This window comes from Cyanistes caeruleus, chromosome 2 (assembly GCF_971803275.1).
Source record: "Cyanistes caeruleus chromosome 2, bCyaCae1.hap1.1, whole genome shotgun sequence".
Taxonomy (NCBI): domain Eukaryota; kingdom Metazoa; phylum Chordata; class Aves; order Passeriformes; family Paridae; genus Cyanistes; species Cyanistes caeruleus.
The window spans coordinates 5,044,300-5,059,772 of record NC_141702.1 but is presented as its reverse complement, the minus strand read 5'-3'; positions in this window follow the sequence as shown (position 1 = coordinate 5,059,772).

Below are 15,473 nucleotides of genomic sequence, written 5' to 3'. Positions count from 1 at the left end.
TCCAACTCAGGTGATTCTACAAATATCTGATTCCAATTTAAGAAGCATCCACCAGGCCCTGGACTCCAAGACTCCACTTGCCTGGGAGGCTCCAAGCACCACTCCAGTGACCCAGGAGGTCACTGCAAAGTTCAGGTATCTGCAATCAACCACACGAGTTTCATTCAGCTTGTTTCTGCTCACCTACCTCTGGCAGGCAAGCAGGTGACTGGAGTGGAATTTACTTGTTCTGGCAATTTTCCCAGCCTCCCACTCCAAGGGAATTTATGAGCATGTTACCACAGAGGTGTATTATTAGCTTAACTTGTTTGGTTTTGAGGGGCTGCTGATTTTAGTTTTAAATTATTCTTGGGGAGAGGCCAGTAAGGTTTGCTGATCCTTTCATATCCTCTATGCCTCGAGGCAACCAGTTTATACAAAACACAGTGTGCTCTGGAGAACACTGGTACTTGTGGAGAACATGTGATTAAGAAAAGCTATTCTTTACCAGGTGTTACAGCAAGGCCCCAGCTCTTCATCAGCCTCTTACCTTGCTCTGGGGGTGACCCACAGTGCCCAGCCTTAGGCAGGCATGCTGCTCCAGCTCTGCTAAACAACAGAGCCCATGGACTGTGACTATGGACAGCTGGAGGTCAGAGGCCAAAAAACTGGAAAGACTGGTCACATCTGTCCAATTAAACTCTCACAGCATTCAAAATAGGATGGCTTATTCCAAGCACTTGTGTTTGAGGGAAGATCTAGTTGATCCAGAGGAAAATAACCAGAATAAGTCACTCATCTCCTGTTCTTAGTATTGCTTTATGTCCCTTATTTTTAATTTTGACATCATCTGTGCCTCCTTGAAGTGCTTTAGAATCACAGAATTTTTTTTTCTTATTAACTTCTCTGACATGTATGGCTCATACAGAGCCATTACAGAACTTTGCACCTTATCTGATTTAGGTGTTTAACAACAAAAGGTTATACTCCCAATATCATGAAAAAATATGCTTTTCCCCTAAATTTCTAGCTAGATAATAAATAGAATTTGGGTTATTTTTAGCTGTACTCAAGTTACAAGCAAAAATATGTCTTTTGAGTGTAAAATATGATGAGATGCAAATAGAAAACAACCCTTTTTGCACATAAAGCACATTTTAAAGGAAGAATAACTCTTCACTGAAATTGTGAAGCTTTCTATTTTGCAAACCAAGCTGAAGAAGCTAACTTAGAGGCATGGGCAAAGTATCCATTCACTGTAATATTTTCTATGAATTAACTTACAATTAAATATAATTGGTAATTTAATACATGATACAAGTTTCAAAATGCCATTGGAATGCTTTTTAAGACCCAGTGGGTTTCCCACTCCAAGATATTAACATACTTTTGGCAATCCCACTGATTTCAACCAAATGCTTACAGTTTATGAGATGTAAATTTAATTGCTCTGCATTAATTTCTAGGCACCGGTCCTAAAATCAGTCTCTCTCTCCCCCTCCTCTGTTCCCCCTCAATCAAACATAAATCAGGACATGTGCCAAGTCTTACTGACTTTCCTGCAAATCCATCTGTATACCGGGATCTGCCACTGAAAGATGGTGCTTTAGCATCCCTAGTTCATATGAGTTTGGCAAACTCATGTGTTTTTCCCATCTCTCCTTCTAAAATAAAAAATTAAAAGGTGTATCCTAAATTATTCATTTAATTGAATAACCATTACAAACAAAAAAAAAATCCCAATTAATTTTTTTTTTATCTGTGAAAAAGACCTGAAATAGAATAAAGTTTCAGTCATTGCACTTGTACAGCATTATTGCACAAAGGCTACTTAGCAGCCACTTTGCAGAAAAGAGTCAATTAAACAAGGTGGTAATTTCCTCACTCTGAAAATAGGTGGTGATAGAAACATGAACCAATAGAACTTACTGAGCTGAATATATATCCCATTCAATGTGTTTTGCTCTCTCTCTGTCCCTTTCTCTATATACAAATAATTTCCTAAGACACTTCCTTCTTGATACAGGTGGCTTTTCCTGTATTCTTGATTGTTCATCTGTTTTCTCTACCTTTGTTTTAGCTTGTGTTACACTATTGCCTATATAATCCTTATTTTTCACTGAATAAGATCCTCTTCTGTGGCTGTCCTAGATTTTTCAATAAGTCTTCTAATGATAGGTTGTATTTCAATACATGAAAAAAATCACAATAATTTAAGCTGAATCAACCCGAATCCTACCTGTTGTTTCCACGAAGATCAGAAGTTCCTTCTGTTCTTCACCAGGTAGTTGTGGAATTGGCTGTAATTCTTCACTGGAGGGTGATTTATAGCTCTCCTGTTACCTGATAGGGCAAGGTGATTCAACGTCACAGGTATTACAAAATTCACGTAATAACCAGATAGAACAGTGTATTTTTCAGGAGTATATTCATCCAAAAAGGATATTGTTTGCTTGTGTTCCATTTTAATTTCCTCTTACTTCTTGTACTGGAAGAGATGGAATACTCTGAAATAATTTTTGGATGTATTGCATCTTAAAAGTGAAATTTGCAGTCAATGGGGATGCCAGGTACAACGATCTGCTTAATAATTGGCACATCCAGCTGTAGTAACATTTGATCCTAATCTCCAGCCATGTAAATAATTTCAGCTGTCGACTGACTTGTTTTATTATTATTATTATTATTATTATTATTATCATTATTATTATTATTATACTATTTAACAATGCCTCCAGACTGATATTTTTGTAACTCAGATGGAATCTTGCCCACTGATTTTATCATGGGAGTTTAAAAGTCTTGGGCCAAGTTCCTATCCATGCTGTGGCTTCTTTACATGGGTCCTATAGTGTAAAAGCCAAAGAAAGATACAATGTAATGTATATTTTTAATCAATATTGGATAAGGATTAAAATATTATCATATTCTCTAACATTAAAACACATATTTATTCTGGTATTGGTATGTGGGGTGAGATGGGATGGGAACACTGCCAGATCAGAAGAGTTTTTGCCTGTGCACTGCTTGCTTCTGTCCACGTTCAGTCTCCAGCAACTGCTGACCAGAGCAGCTGTCACTGTCTGCTTTTATATCAAATCTTGCTGCTTTTCTGTTTGAATTCAGATCTCCCCTCCTCCTGGTCCCTCAGCTGCTCCCTGAGTGCCCATGTTGTGCCTTCAGAACTTTTCCTTTCCACACCTGGGAAAGCAGCACCCTGCTGCTGGCTCTGCCAGATGAAAGGGCAGTGGGGTGGTTTGATGGTTTGTAATTACACGGAGAGGAACACACTGCCAGCAAGTTTGGGGCTGACACCAAACTGCAGGGAGCAGTGCAGATGCTGGATAAAAAGGCTATCATTCAGATGAATCTCAAAAAGCTGGAGCCACGATTTGACAGGAAAGATCTGAAGGCAAACGACTGAGAGACGCCAATTGTCGAGGGAACAGCTCTAAAAAAATTCATTAGGGGCTGGACTTGATCATAGAATGGTTTGGGTTGGAAGCCTTAGAGATCATTTACTGCCAACCCTGCCCCCATGGGCAGGGATGATCTGAGAGGTCTTTTCCAATGTAAATGATTCTATGAGAAGTTGCACAAGAGTCATCATGAATGATGAACTGCACTGGATTAGCCACTGCATTGTGCACAAGCTGAAAATAATGATTAAACCCACTTTTCAGCAATTCTGAAGTGGTGTTGGGACTGCTGGAGTTTTAGGGTTTTAGAGTTTTAGTTGGGACTGCTGGGACTGGGACTGTTGGAGTTTTAGAGTTCCCAGTAGAATGCCTCAAGAAAGGCATTAACAGAGTAAGCCCAGCAAGGGGCAACTGTGTTGGAAAGGGAGAAGGCAGGGATTGACTCTTTTACAACACAGACTTGAGGTTGAACATGGTGTTGGACCAGGTGAGCTTCAGAGATGCTGTGCAACCAAATCTGTTCTAAGGTTGTGTGATTTTTATGTTGTTTACACTGGAGAGGAGCAAAGTGACACTTGTCTTATTTTATTTGTTGACAGATATGACAGTCCAGCACATTACAGTGGGAACCTCTAATTGCTGTATGAGAAAACATGTGTTAATAGCATAATCATTATAACCATTCCAAATGAAAAGGTCCAATGCAGGTGATCAAAAGGTAAAGACTGCATCTTGTTGTGTGTGTCAGTCATCTCTCTGCCTCATATACACCCAGACCTTGTGAATCACCTCCCCACTCAAGTGTAAGAGCTGCCTATAAACCCAGGAGAATGATTCAGAACAGCAGCCTATCCCCGTTAACATTTCTGTCAATATTCTGTCATGACACTTCATAAACTGCTCCTATGGTTCATGTTCACAGAATCACAGAACATCTCAGATTGGAAGGGACCTTGAGAGATCGTTTCCTCAGCCTGTTGAGGTCCCTCTGAGCAGCAGCTCAACCACCTGGTGTAGGATCCCCTCCTTTCAGGTTTGCGTCACCTGCAAAATGGCTGATTATGTAAACCTCACTTCTCCAGCAAATCCCAGTAAGTCTCAGGAATTTATAGTGACTCTTTATGCCTGGCATTGCTACTAAGAATACAATTCCTTGTCTAAATTTTCATGCCAGCTCCATCTCATCAGTCAGAAGCTACTGTTTCCATTTTTCAGGTATGTAGAGCCCCTCTTTGTGTCCTGACATTCATCTTTCACCCACTCTTCAGATCTTGACCATGACTCTTTCAGCACCTGGTGATGAGTTTAACCTGTTAATTGGTATATTTTCAACATCTTTGGTTTTGTTATGGGAAAGTGATCAATAAACATTTGCAGTTTCTTCTGGATTTTCTCAATTTTGATGACTAAAACATTTTGCAGTGCAGTAATCTAGATTTTAGATATTTAGCTAAATATCTAAATATAAGATATTGTCTTATATAGATATAAAACCTGTTTTATTTTCTTCATTTATTATCCCTATTTATCTCTACCCCTCTTCTATTTTGTATCCTGCCATCAAATATCTAGGAAGAAAAGCATTTGCTCATTCTTATTTCTACAACATTTTCCAGAGTTCTCAGAACAGGGTCCCAGAGCCTATCACAGCAAGAGCAGAAACAACTGATATAAAGAATTTAGATTCCTCTCAGCTATCTTTACATATCCAAATGATACATATCTATCACAGTACAGGTGTCCAGATTCTCTCAATATTCAATAGACAGAGACACCTTTCCATTTTCCTATCTTAGATTCTCATCTTAGAAAATTAGTAAATTAACTTCTGAAAGTATTCTTCTGCTCTTGTTGGCCACACAGTGACCCTGACTTAGAATAAATGTTACAAAAGCCTCTGAAACTCCACTCTGCCAAGTTATTTTTGTATGTGGGAGGCAATCCCCAGATATCTAGATACTCCTGGTATTTTTCTACTTTGTGGTTGAAGAGAGAGAATTAGAGGTAGAAAAAAGCTTTTCTCCAGTGGAGGAAAAAAATAATTGTTATCACAGGTTAGGATTAAGCTAAAATAAATTTATCATTCTAAAAATGAATTTTAAGTCTTTGAAGTGGTGGATAACCTCCAGGTTCATCTTACTTAGAGACCAACCTTAGCTGACATCCCCATTCACTGGATAAAGCAGAGACCTGAATTAAAGATGTCAAAATATTTTCCCTTCACAAAATTGTGACCTTCACAACCCTACAGCTCCTTTCTGTTCCTCAGCCCTGCGTTATAAATGGGTGGAGTTTTCTCATTTTCTGTCCAGCACAAACTGAAAACCCAGATGCTCAGCTGGAGTTCCATTCCTGTTACACAAATGGAATGGTCAATAAATGTATTGCTCTTAAAGACTTTCTTGGCAGTTTTCCTGCTGGAATTTGAGATATAATCAGCCACATTCTTTTCTCATATTCCATATGATAAAAATTTCTCAATTATTAGAGCATATCCTTTTTTATTAGCCTGAACAAAAGTGTGGGTTTTTTCTGTGCATCATCTGCATTTATCTCAGGGAGGTAATTCAGTGCAGCCTCAGATTACATGGCTTGATAAATATTTTGAGTCCATTACGGAGATTCCAAACTATATTAATGAACCTTAAAGAAACTTAATGCCTTGGCTTTTATTTCTACCTCAGTTTTGTGTTTCCCAGGGCTTTAATTCTCAAAGTAAATGGATGAAAACACTTTGGAAAACAGCAGGTGGAGGCTCCAATGTGTATCTTTAGGAACAGACAGATTGCAAAGTCAGCCACTGAGGTTTGGTACTTCCATCCTAAAAATGATACTGATTCTTTTAAGAGTTAAGGCTCTTTGAACCCTAACTTCGATTGAGGGCACAAAAACCCCAGCTCTTCTGTAGTTCTTCCCACAGCCAGTAACTCTAAGCCAGCAGGACTCTGAAGAGGATTAATTTTTTAATATTTTCAAATTTCTGCCATAGCAAATACATTTAGCAACAGTGCATTTATTTAGAAGGATTCTGCTTAAAGGATCTACTCGACCAGGCAATCACAAGAGAAAAGCAGCTAAAAATGAAATTAAATTTGCATAATTTATCTGAAAGAAGTGTCTCTGTGTTTAGGGTGAGATGTTGTTTGCCACTATCTTAGCAGTATAGCAAGGCTGTGTAACATCTTTATAACATACCACACTTTTCTATAATGTCTCCTTTAGATCTTTGGTACAGTAAATTCCCAGCATGCCTGCTGTTACCAATTCTGATTTTAAAATGTCAAGAAGAAAATGTTAGATGTCATGGAAGGCAAGGTTTATGATAAGCATTTTGTGCCTGAAAAAAAAAATAATTAAATAAGATAGAACAGAAGCATTCTGTGGATTTTTATAAATATCTGATATATATTTCATACCCTTTTTTGAGCATGGATCATTGAAGTACATCCATGGAAAAGTTCAGAAATTCAGTTTCATCATTGCTCCACTGGACTAATGGAGTTCTTGTTTCTCTTCTTTCCAATGTGATTTATCAGGTCTTTAGCCTGACCAAACCCCAAGATAATCTAAAACAAGAGTCCTTACAGGAGCAACATTGTCTTGTGTTTATGAGTAGCAATGTACTTAATAAAGAAAATAGACTTAGATTTAAAAAAATTTACTCTGTTAAGGTCCTTAAGTGGAATAAAATTTTGTTGCCAAACTGTATTTCTGTTTTCCTTTATCCCTGTGTGTGTTTAATTAATTCTCCTTGACTTAGAGAAGAAAATGCACGGGACTAGGAGAATTTTGTTCACAATGCAAATTTGGTTTTCCCCGAGCACCTGTAGTTCTTCAAGCACTGAACACATTTAGGTCCTCCTTAATGGCAGTGCAGAATTACACCTTGTGGCCTGTCACAGGAAGGGAAAGCCTCCAAATCTTTTTGATCTGCCTCCCACAAAAAGACCTTAACACCATGCACAGGAAATGTTCAAACACAAATTTTCCACTCTTGGGGAGCTTAATAATTATTCTTATGAATAATGTGCCTCCAGTTTTATTGAGAAATCCCACAATATTTGGGACTAATTCCCTTTTCTTCTACAGTTTGAAATAATATTGTGCTATCAAGTACCTGGCCATAATTCCAAATAACTTTGAAGTAATATTGTCTCCATCATCATGCTAAATCCTAAGCATATAAAGATAATAAAAGATGAACCTTTTTTGTCAGGTGTTCTATGTTAACAGATACACAAAGTACAATAAACTTTATCTATCAACCTACAGATCTAAAGAACTTCTGTGTCAAAATTCAGTTGTGATAACAGTGTAAGGAAGAAATAGAGATAATTCTACCAAATTGTGCATTTTGGGATTTTTAAGAAGGAAGTATTAGCAGTCTATACATTATATCTGTGCCCATATCCTGCATTGATAGTTTATGTAGTCACATCCTCGTTGAATCCACCTAAAAACAAATTTTACCAGGAAAGATGGCAAGACATTCTGAAGAAAAGAATATTGCAAAGAACATCAAGATCACTTTCTACATGTCATTTATGCACCTAAAATGGATGTAACTTAAATAACCATGGGCATCCACATTTGAGGAAGACTCCTTTCACAGACTGAAAATTAACAGGTATTTTTGGGATGTTTCCTTTTATCCCAAAGTTAACATCTAGACAAAACCATATATTGTCCTAGAAGTACTTGTAATCATACTATTATGAGTATTGAATGGCCTTATTTAAGTTACATGTATTTTTAATTTTCTTTTTATTTTAATTATTTTTATTTAATTTATTAAAGAAAAGGATACTGAAGTCTCACCTTGCTGGGATAAATGTGCAGCAAAAGGTGAGGAAATTTTGGTGGAGGAAGGGAGTAACTCATGAACATCCCTGAAGAATTCATCTTCTCTGTTCCTCTCTTCACAGAGAAATTCTGTAGCTCCTCTCTTGTTTGTGTGGTTTCTCGTGCTGGGGAAAGACACACTTTTGAAGACAGACTGAGAAAAATTAGAATTCAGTCAGAGAAAGGAGAAGAGAATACTAAATGCTAAATTGTGGAAGAGAAAGTAAACTCTGTCATTACATGAAGGCTGAATTTGTCAGATGAGCTGGGTCTTCTTGGTGTTTATCATGAAGAAAAATAAGAAGGAATGGAGAGGTGGAGAGAAGTGAAAAAACTTCAGCATTGTCAGGAGGAAACTCTGATTGTTATCTCTCTGTCAAGAACCCTGAAGGATTCTAAAAATTTCAGTATGAAAGATATTTCTGGACATATTTCATAAGCATCAACGGATGTACCCACCTAAGTAATCTCAGAAAAGGGGAAGTAATGTTGATTACAGGATGAGGTAGAAGGAAACAAGAGGAAAAAAGTTGCTTGTCACATCCTGGAAGGTTGTGGCTCAGTCACAGATGGAACTCAACTTCTTCACATAAAGCCAGGATGTCCTTTCACCTTCTCTTGAAAAAAATGTCATTATGGGGAACTGCATGATGCAGATCTCAACCCGTATGCTGAACATGCAACAGAAGGGTCTGAGCATCCTCTCTGGATACGTCCTCAGCATTAAGTGTAGAGAACACTGAACAAGACTGGATTATTTGTAAGAATCATAGGATCACAGAATTAATGTGATGTAAGTCGGAAAAGACCTCTCCTGTCGACAACCAGCACTGTCATGGCTACCACCAAACTGTGCCTGCACATCTTTGAAATACCTCAGGCCTGGTGACCCCACAACTTCTCTGGACAGCCTGTTCCAATGCCTGACCACCCTTCCAATGAAGAATTTTTTTCCTAACACCCAATCTTAACCTCTCCTGGCACAGTTTGAAGCCGTGTGCTGTTGTCCTGCTGCTGGTTACTTGGGAGAAGGAACCGACCCCCTCATGGCTGGAAAGGAAGGAGCAAACTTCTCCATTCACGGAGCCATGTGCTCCCACTGCCTGGGAATGAGGGTATCTTGGATTGCACACCAGACTGCACTGCTCTGTGCCATCACTGGCTGACACTGCTCTGTGCTATTTGGGTGACAACTTGCAAGGTGGGATCTCCAAATGCTCAAGGAAGTTGGAAGTGCAGGCGCGTAAGAGAGGATTTTGTTGTTGAAACATGGACGTCTGTTGCCAATTTTGCTGTAGCATATTTGAGACATATGCACGGTACTAACAGGTATTACACAGCACTTATGGGAGACTCCCCTTCTGGAGTGTCAGATGGAGGCAAGGTAGGACATTCTGCAGTACTTAAAATAACCTTAAATGTCTACATGGAGGCAAATGAATCACATTCCCAATATTTCATGTGTGATAAGTCAAATTGCCTGGCCTCAGCTATGCTTCCAGCTCTGGGGATTTACCAGGCATTGTCTGTCAATTGCTTCCTTTTTCTGTTTGACTATATCCAGGAGCTAGTTGTTCTGGTGTTTTTGCCTGTCTTCCTCTTTTTGGGGGGTAGATGATACTAAACACCAAAGTTTGGGTAGCTGAGTATAGCCCACTGTCTAATTCAGTCACTTTCCTTCAAATCTGATTTCATTTGTCTCCACTTCAGTGTCTGGTACTGTCTTGAGATGCTGTAAAATATTCTGCCTCAACATTAGCTACTGGTTCAGAAAGTTTGAGCTTCCCATTGATGTTTTGTAATATCTGACAGCCCTGGGTGGCTGTCTCAGATTTGAAAGGGCATCTCAGACAGCAAAGAATAACTTTCAGGGAGAGGAATGGACACTCAGCTGTCTAAATGGTAGCCATTTAGTCCACTTTAGGGCTCAGTGAAGATAAATTTTAGACATTTCTACTGAATTTATATTTGACACGTTTTTTCCTCAACCTTAAAAAAGGGTGAACCACCCACTACAAGTGCCTATATCTCTGCAGTGACAGGGAGTGAATTTATGGCAGGATTCAAATTCACATACCTAATTGAAGATGTCTACACTTGAGGAACACGTCCTGACTCCGGTGATCCCTGGCAGTAAAATTCAGTTTTTTACAGACATCCAGAGAGTTTAGGAATACCATTGAAAATGAGACATACTCATGGGGGCCATGTTTTTTGTTTAGATTTATAAATTATACTGAAAGAGTTCTACAGCTTAGGGGATCTAAAATCTCTCTCACAGTCAAAAAGAAACTGAAGAGTTTGTGTCATTTGTGTACTCCATCCCAGATGCTCTGTTTGGTGAGATTTTGAACAAAGAAGGTTTTTCAGGATCTGATCTCAGAGTGGATCCACCTGGGATGTTTCCTTTGGTTTCCCTGAGTACTGTATTGTGTTTGCAGGGTGCTGTAGGAGAAGACAACATTCTTTTGTTATGGTACAGGGCCCAGAGAAGATATTTCACTTGGAGCACAAACTAAAAAGTGATCTGGAATGACCCTGCTTGATCAGGGAGATTGGAGCAGGTGACCCATTGTGCTCCTTTTCAACCTGACCCATTTTGTCTGTGATTCTGTGAAAACCATAAAATATGCCTTCTTTGTTTGCAAGATCTCAGACTTATATAGAAGCACTCTCTCTTTGGGTTTCTGTGGGGGGGTTGGTATGTTTTGTTGTTTTTTCCATGCTTGGACATGAGCAGTAGCCAGTGATGGCTGTTTCTCTCTCTCTATGTGTGTGTGTGTGTGTGTTTGTGAGCCCAATGCCATATTTGAAGTCTTTCACCTCATGCTTGTCTGACAGCTGACCAAGTACTGAAAGTGTCTGTCACAGACAGATTTTCAGTGCAGTTCACAGCTCACATAACAGAGGGAGAGGGGAGGGGAAAGACAGTTCACAAAATGTATGAGGAAACGTGTCGGGAAGATGCAGGATCTCTGCGCAGACAGAGTGTCTTTTGTCTCTCGGGCAGAATGACTCCCTGGCTCAAAGCCCACCGTGAAGCAAATAACAGAGCACATTCACTATGCCCTAATGTTGCTACATAACAGTGTATTTGGGAATTAAATTACAAAGAAAGGTGTACTCTTTCACTATTAATTTTTTTGTAATCTCGCTCGCCGTTGTCTCACCATTCAACGGGTTCTTTGTGCTCACCAGATCTGCACATGCAGCCCAAAATTACCTTACTCGAAGTAAGTTACAGTTGCACTGAAAATGTTTCTTCATATAAGTGTTCACTCCATTTAGAAAAGAACAAGGGTTTATTACTGATCAGAGTAATGCAAAACAGATGGTATTTTTCTTTTTTATATCAAAGGATAACATAACCATATTTAGGTATGAATGGTGAGATAATTTTTCAACAATGTTCTCATATTTTAAAGCCTGATGTCTGGTCTAAGATAATGGTATAGATACCCTGTAGTGATTAGACTGAAAAAGACATCATTGGAGCAGGATTTAACCCACTTGGACAGCTAAAGACCAGACCTATTGCTTTTGGAAATGCTTGCACTACTACACTGATGGCAGAGCTCTTGGACACAGATGTCTGTCTTCAAAATCACTGAAGTAAAAAACTGTAATTTCTTCTGAACTCTCAAAATTTTGACTTTTGAATTAATTTTATTCCTTCTACTTAACTTTGGAGAGGGTTTGTTTGTTTTTTTGTAGTTTTGTTTGTTTTTGTTAAAACCAGACTAAACTACTTTTAATAAAATTTTTTCCTGAGTAATTAATTAACAATTTGAACAAGGTTATGAAAGACGCTGTAAACAGAGAAACAAGGAAAAATCATGTTCATATTAAATAGTAATGTCAACAATTTTTATAGTTATTTACAGGTGGAATGAAACACTTCCACCATTTCTCTAATCACTGTTTGTACCATTTCCATGCCAGCACTGATAAATGTCCTATTTTCTTCTGAGGTCCTTGACACTTTCTGCACTTAAGTAGTTGCACAACCTTGTGTCATTCAGCTGCAATGTAACAGTGAATTATTTTAGGAAGCAGTGGGTCTGCTCAGAAATAGTTCAGAATTTCAGTAAGATAAATCTCCATGAGATTTCATATGTCAAGGGGAACTCGGTGTTACAACTCTTCCAGATGACAGATTTCTTAAATACCCAGCAAAATCTCAGAATTGCCATTGCTTCTGCATTGATTACCACAATACCTCAGATTCTTGCACATATGCAGCTATACAGGAAAAAATACACAAGGAAAAGGTGCTGTAAATTGATGTGGGATAAAGAGATTTGGAATAAAAAAGGTCCCATGTCATGGTTTATGTATTGTGTGAAACTTATGAGGAAGGAAAATGAGATCATCAGCATTAATATTATATATTGTATATATTAATATAGGAAGAGAATAATTCCCTATATAATTTCCCTGATAACAGAAAGGTTCAGTAAAAACAGAGACACATTGGTCATATATTGGTTTTCCTGAACTAGAGCACCAGGACGATCACAGAGATCACAGGGAATGATATGAAGGATTTGGGTCATTCTGTCTGTTTTTCCATCCCTCTCTTTCACCCAGATATCTTGAGGAGAGATTAACCTGATTCCCTTGCTGTCTAGAGATGTTCACAGAGGATGAGATCTTCAGCTGTTGTTTGTTGTTTTACTTTTTTTAAAACTTTATCTGCTTGAATAACTCCTGCATTTCTTCTCAACATTTTCTACTTTTCATTTTTCTGACTTTCTTACTGCCAGTCTGAAACAGCTTTAGTTACCCAGGATAACCTATTTGGCAGTGCCTGTTGGGGGCACACATATGGTCCATGATGGAAACCTCAGGTTTACGTTCTTGAAAATTTCCATACTCTGCTAACTTTTCAAGCTGTCCCCACCTCTGTTCTATGTAAATGCATGTCCTAAATCTTGTCATTTCCAGATCAATGGAGCAACTGTCATAGTGAAAATACTCTTCTGCCAGTTGTTAAAGTGTGCAGCTGACTTAAAACAGAGAAGCTGATTTTCTGGGGACTGCTCAAATCATAATGTTAAATATTCCTTGCTGAGTAGGTTCACTTTACCTATGACTGTAGGCAATTAATATGAGTTTCCCAAATGACAGCCATTTTCTCCTGGTAGTTTCTCTTGTTATTTTTGTTGCTGTTTGTTTTTGTCTCAGAAACAATTTCACATGGGCAAACTAAGACAGGTTGCTCTTGTCAATCTGCTGCAATGCTTCCAGGTATTCATAACATTGCTGAGTGCTGGGAGGGGAAAGTATCAAAGCTAAGGGATTATGCTCTTCTAAAGCTGATTAAACAGTTCCTCCAGTTTGAAGAATTATGACAAATGAAAACCTCTTGCACACAAACTCAAGTTATCCAGGTTGTCTGTTAATGAAACATATGTCAGTTTGCTTAAATATCAGGCTCCCTTTTTTTCCTGTTCAAGTCCTTGAATTTCTGCCTGAGCAAAAGTTAGGAGTGTGCTCTTGTGCAACATTTGTCTATATGGTACAAAAATTACTTAATTTGACCTGTTCAGAATTAAAAAGAGGATATTATATATCTATATCCATATCTATATCTATATATCTTATCACATTAAATGTCCAAATTAACAGGTTCTGTAGGCTCCCCACGTAGTAGATATGAAGAGATATGGACAACTGCAAGAGGGCTCTACATCACCTCTTTGCAGATGTCTGAAAAACAGGATAAAACATTCTCTGCAGAAGATTGTTTTTATCCAGGGAAAATGAAACAGCTGCACTGGATCATCTCCTTAAAGTTCAGAAATCTGCAGTTAGACAAGATACCTTGAAATTTCTTTAGATATTCAAAAACCTGGAAAACAAGGCATTGCAGAGTCTCTGAGAATTCAGTGGTGATTAAAAGGGTTAGGGTTAGGGAAAAAAGAGATTATGAGGGTATAGCTATTTCAGTAAGGAATTAGATTGGCAAGGAGATTTGAAGGGGACATATTTCTAGTTAATAGGCAGCAAGACTTAGAAAAGAAAGGCCAGCTGGAAGATTATAATACGGTCATAGTGTAACTATAGAGTAAAGCAGAAAGTTTTTTTAGTTTTGGAAATGAGTTTTGATACAGATAATTTGCATTGTACCACAATAAACTCCTTTATGTCAGTTGCGTAGTGCTCTTAATGCAAGTGGTTTTCTATCAGTGATGCACTTACAGGAGCCAGTACAGTGTTTTCAGACATGCATGTGGCTTTACTTCACAAAATTCTGTTCTGACAGCATAACTGGCAAAATATCTGCACCTGCTCCAGGGAAATGGTCTCATTTGACACTGCTTTTGTAACAGTTTGACACTACTTTTGTAGCAGGGGTGTAAGTCCATAGGAGCCATCACATCTGGGCAGTGGAAAGCCATTGCACTCCCAGACATATAATTTACCAGTTACCACTTTTGATCCTTTAAGAGATATAAACTCACACATCCTCTGGATTTAAAAGGCTGTAAGAGTACATCCCATCTCTGGTTATATGTCAGATAGTTCTTTATTCACTGAATACAGAGAAATGTGGTAATACAAAGAAGACAAATCCCCTTCCTTGGACCTGTAATGGATTCTCCAGCTCAACACTGCTAAATTTATCCACAAAAATTTATATAAACTCTTTACTTATTGCTTAGTCCATTGTTGTAAACGTGAGGACAGTTTCTGCAGGGGGTTCTTTTGGGGCAAGGTGTGTAAACCTTGTTCATTAGTTATCCTTTGAAATTTTGAAGTGATGTAAAATGGAACAAAATACTTTCTTCATAGCTGGTCCAAAGAAGACAAGGAATCTTTTTCTCTGGTACTGCAGCTGTAACCCACAGAGAGAAACTAAAATCTAGTACTTATCTAACTTTCAGAAAGCTGAATTCTAACTTCCATAAAGTGTTGGGACTGGAAGAGAAATGCTGGTCTCACTCATTTCCATGCCTTGGAGAGCTTGACTAGAGCATAATTCACCAAGTTCTGAAGCCAAGTGTAGGTACTGATAGTACTTAGCAGCACACAGCTGTTGCAAAGTCAAAAAATGTTTGGCATTTTTTGAGAAGGGTTTTTCCTCCCAGTGCAGAATAATTTTTATAGTTCAAACAATACCTAGGATTGATTTCTCACTACTGTCCTGGATGTTGTTGGTCCATTAAACATGAAGGTTTGAGTTTCACCAAACCAGTCCTGCATTAAAGATGATTATGGGGAGTGTTC